The sequence below is a fragment of the Chiloscyllium plagiosum genome, unplaced genomic scaffold (assembly GCF_037043375.1).
Source record: "Chiloscyllium plagiosum isolate Xiang-an unplaced genomic scaffold, Cpla_swu_hap1 HiC_scaffold_13, whole genome shotgun sequence".
NCBI lineage: Eukaryota > Metazoa > Chordata > Chondrichthyes > Orectolobiformes > Hemiscylliidae > Chiloscyllium > Chiloscyllium plagiosum.
This window is the reverse complement of record NW_028270151.1, coordinates 30,581,036-30,586,964: the sequence shown is the minus strand read 5'-3', so window position 1 is coordinate 30,586,964 and position 5,929 is coordinate 30,581,036.

Genomic DNA, 5,929 nt, shown 5'->3' with positions numbered 1-5,929 from the left:
AGTAGGCAGCACTACCGTAATACGCCGGGAGTGGGTATCATTACCGTAATACACCAGGGAGTGGGTACCATTACCGCAATACACCGGGGAATGGGCATCATTACCGGAATACACCAGGGAGTGGGCATCATTACCGCAAAACACCGGAGACTGGGCAGCACTACCGTAATACACCGGGAACTAGGCATCACTACCGCAATACAGCAGGGAGTGGGCAGCATTACCGTAATACACCGGGAATTGGGTATCATTACCGTAATACACCAGGGAAGTGGGTACCATTACCGCAAGACACCGGGAAGTGGGCAGCACTACCGTAATACACCAGGGAATGGGTACCATTACCGCAATACACCAAAGATTGGGCATCACTACCGTAATACACCGGATATTGGGTATCATTACAGTAAAACACCAGGAGTGGGTATCATTATTGTAATACACCGGGGATTGGGCATCACTACCGTAATACACCGGATATTGGGCATCACTACCGTAAAACACCGGGAGTGGGAATCATTATCATAATACACCGGGGATTGGGCATCACCACCGTAATACACCAGGGATTGGATATCCTTACCATAATTCACCGGGGTTTGGGCATCACTACTGTAATATACTGGGGATTCTGCATCACTACCATAATACATCAGGGATTGGGTATCATTACCGTAATACACCGGAGAGTGGGCATCACTACCGTAATACTCCAGGGATTGGGCATCATTACCGTAATACTCCGGGGATTGGTATCATTACCGTGATATACCGGGGACTGGGTATCAATACCTTGATATACCAGGGATTGGGCACCACTATCGTAATACACCAGGGATTGGGCATCTTTACTGTAATACATCGGGGACTGAGTATCCTTACCATAATACAATGGGGATTGGACATCATTACTATAATACACCAGGGATTGGGCATCACTATCGTAACACACCAGGGATCGGGTATCATTACCATTATACACTGGGGATTTCGCACCGTGTACACCAGGGATTGGGCATCACTACAGTAATATTCCAGGGATTGGCTATAATTACTGTGATACACTGGGGATTGGCTATCATTACTATAATACATTAGGGATTGGGTATCCTTACTGTAATACACCAGGGATTTGGCATCACTGCCATAATATACCGGACTTGGGCATCACTACCAGAATACACCGGGTTTGGATATCATTACCATAACACACCGGGGGATTGGGCATCATTACCATAATAAACTGGGGATTGGGTATCGTTACCGTATTACACCGGTAAATGGATTCATTACCGTAATACTGGGGATTGGTCATCATTACCATAATACACCAGGGATTGACCATCATTACCGTAATACACTGGGAATTTGGTATTATTACTGTAATACATTGGGGATTGGATATCCGTACTGTAATACATCCGGGACTGGGTATCAGTACCTTAATACACCGGGGATTGGGCACCACTACCATAATACACAAGGAATTGGATATCATTACCATAATACATCGGGGACTGGGTATCCTTACCGCAGTATACTGGGGATTGGACATAATTACCGTAATACACAGAGGATTGGACATAACTACCATAACACACCAGGGATTGGATATCATTACTGTAATACACCGGGGATTGGGCACCACTACCATAATACACAAGGAATTGGATATCATTGCCATAATACATCAGGGACTGGGTATCCTTACCGCAATACACTGGGCATTGGGCATAATTACCGTAATCCACCGGGGATTGGGCATCACTACCATAACACACCGGGGATTGATTATCATTACCGTAATACGCTGCGGATTTGGCATCACTACCGTATACGTTGGGGTTTAGGCATCACTACAGCAAAATTCCAAGGATTAGCTGTCATTATTGTGATATACACCAGGGATTGGGTATCATTACCATAAAACATCAGGGATTGGGTATCCTCACCATAATACACTGGGAATAGGGCACCATTACCGTAATACACTGGGGATTGGACATCACTACCATAATACACCGGGGATTGGTTATCATGAGCATAATACTCAGGGTTTGGACTTCATTACCATAATATATTGGGGATTGGGCATCATTACCATAATACACTGGGGATTGGGCAATATTACTGTAATACACTGGGGATTGGGCAACATTACTGTAATACACCAGGGATTGGGTATCATTACCCTAATACATCAGGGATTGGATATCCTTACCGTAATACACTGGAGATTGGGCATCATTACTGTAATAGAACAGAGAACATAGAACATAGAACAATACAGCACAGAACAGGCCCTTCGGCCCACGATGTTGTGCCGAACATTTGTCCTAGCTTAAGCACCCATCCATGTACCTATCCAATTGCTGCTTAAAGGTCACCAAGAATTCTGATTCTGCCACTCCCACAGGTAGCGCATTCCATGCCCCCACCACTCTCTGGGTAAAGGACCTACCCCTGACATCCCCCCCATACCTTCCACCCTTCACCTTAAATTTATGTCCCCTTGTAACATTCTGTTATACCGGGGGAAAAAGTCTCTGACTGTCTACTCTATCGATTCCCCTGATCATCTTATAAACCTCTATCAAGTCACCCCTCATCCTTCGCCGTTCCACTGAGAAAAGGCCTAGCACTCTCAACCTATCCTCGTACGACCTATTCTCCATTCCAGGCAACATCCTGGTAAATCTTCTCTGCACCCTCTCCAAAGCTTCCACATCTTTCCTAAAATGAGGCGACCAGAACTGCACATAGTACTCCAAATGTGCCCTTACCAAGGTCCTATACAGCTGCAACATCACCTCACGACTCTTGAATTCAATCCCTCTGCTAATGAACGCTAATACACCATAGGCCTTCTTACAAGCTCTACACACCTGAGTGGCAACTTTCAAAGATCTATGTACATAGACCTCAAGATCCCTCTGCTCCTCCACCTTACAAAGAACCCTACTGTTAACCCTGTATTCCGCATTCTTATTTGTCCTTCTAAAATGGACAACCTCACACTTGACAGGGTTGAACTCCATCTGCCACTCCTCAGCCCATCTCTGCATCATATCTAAGTCCCTATGCAGCCGACAACAGCCCTCCTCGCTATCTACAACTCCACCAATCTTCGTATCGTCTGCAAATTTACTGACCCACCCTTCGACTCCCTCTTCCGAGTCATTAATAAAAATTCAAACAGCAGATGACCCAGAACTGAATGCACTGGATATTGGGCATCACTACCGTAATACACCAGGGATTGGGCATCATTAACATACTACGCTGGGGACTGAGTATCATTACCGTAATACATCGGGGATTGGGCATCATTACCATAATACATTGGGGATTGGGTATCTTTACTGTAATACACTGGAGATTGGGCATCACTACTGTAATACTCTAGGATTGGGTATCATTACCATAATGCACCGGGTTTGTGTTGCATTAACGGAATACACTGGCGTTTGGGTATCATTACCATAATACACCAGGTTTCTGTATCATTACCATAATACACCAGGGATTGGGCATCATTACCATAATACACTGGGAATTGGGCATCATTACCATAATACACCAGGGATTGGTAATCACTACCGTAAGACACTGGGGATTGGGCATCATTACCATAATATACCGGGGTTTGGGCATCACTACCGTAATACACCAGAGATTGGGTACCATTACTGTAAAACACAAGGGATTGGGCATCACTACCGTAATTTACCAAGGATTGGGCATCACGACTGTAATATATCGGCGATTGGGCATAACTACCGTAATACACTGGAGATTGGGCATCAGTACCGAAATACACCGGGGTTTGACCATCCTTATTGAAATGCACCAAGGACAGAGCATTCTTACAGTAATAGAGCAGGGATTGGGTATCATTACTGAAATACACTGGGGATTGGGCATCCTTACCGTAATACATTGAGGATTGACCATCCTTACTGTAATAAACTGGCAACTGGGCATCCTTACTGTAATAGACTGGGATTGTTTATCCTTACTGTAACACATCAGCGATTGGAATCCTTACCATAATACACCAGCAATTGGGCATCCTTTCTGAATACTGCTGTAATACACTGGAGACTGCGCGTCTTTTTCGTAATAGACCTGGGACAGGGAATCATTACCATAATACACCGGGGATTGGGTATCATTACTGTAATACACCGGGGATTGGGCATTCTTATTGTAATGCACCAAGGACAGAGCATCCTTACCATAATACACCAGGGATTGGGCATAACTGCTGTAATACACTGGAGACTGGGCATCGTTTTCATAATAGACCTGGGACATGGAATCATTACCGTAATACCCCAGGGACTGGGTATCATTATTGTAATACACTGGGGATTGGGTATCATTACTGTAATACAGCCGAATTGGGCATCATTTGTAATGCACCAGGGATTGGACGTCTTAATGTAATATAGCCGAATTAGGCATCATTGGTAATGCACCAAGGATTGGACGTCCTTACTGTAATACACAGGGGATTGGGCATTTTTACTGTAATATACTGGGGATTGGGCATCCTTACCATAAACAGTGGGGACAGGACATCCTTACCGTAATACACCAGAGATTGGACATCCTTACTGTAACACACTGGGGACAGGGCATCTTTACCATAATACACCAGAGATTAGGCATCTTTACTGTAATACATTAGGAATTGGGCATCCTTACTGTAATACATCAGGGATTTGGTATTTCTACAATACACCAGAGATTGGGCATCCTTATCATAATATATCAAAGATTGGGCATCCTTACTGCAGTACACTAGAGATTTGGCAACCATATCGTAACACATCGGGGACACAATGTCCTTACCATAATACATTGGAAATTGGACATCCTTGCGGTAATTCACTGGGGAGTGGGCATCCTGACAGTACTACACCAAGGATTGGGCATATTTATCGTAATAGACCATGGAATTGGACATCCTTACCGTAATGCACCGGGGATTGGTATCATTCACATAATACACATTGGGGAGGCGACACCCTTGTGGTATTATTGCTGGATTGAATCCTGCCATTGCAGACAGTGGAATTTGAATTCATTTTTTAAAATCTGGAGTTAAGTGTCTAATGAGGACCAAGAATCCATTGCGAATTGTTCGAAAAACCTATCTGGTTCACTGATGTCCTTCGGGGAAAGAAGCTGCCATCCTTCCTTCGCTGGCCGACATGTGATTCCAGACTTACAGTGATGTCGTTGACTCTTAACTGCCCTCTGGGCAATTAGGGATTGGCAATAAGTGCTGCCTAGCCAGTGACACCGTCATCCCGTGAATGAATAAAAAAAAGCACCAGGGATTGGTCATCTTTATCATAAGACACTGCGTATTGGACATCCGTACCGTAATACATCAGGGAATGGACATATTTACCGTAAAATACTAGGGACAGGGAATCATTACCTAAATACATGGGAATTGGGTATCCTTAACGAAATACATTGGAAATTGGGCATCCTTACCGTAACCCACTGGGGACAGGGCATCCTGACCATAATACACTGGGGACAGGAAATCATTACTGTAATACACTGGGGATTGGGTATCATGACCATAATATAGCGGGGATTGGGCATCCTTCATGTAATACACCAGGGATAGGGTATTCTTACCATAATTCATGGGCGATTGGGCATTCTTACTGTAACAAACTGGAGACACGGCATCCTTACTGCAATGAACCATGGATTGGGTGTCCTTCCCATAATACACTAGGAATTGGGCTTCTTTACCTTAATTCACTGAGGACAGGGCTTTTTTTTTGTAAATATATTTATTAGGACTTTTTTTAACTTTACAAACATATAAAATTATTGAAAAATAGAATCAATAGCAAATATCAGTATAATAAAAAGAAAAAAAATCACAAATTACAATACA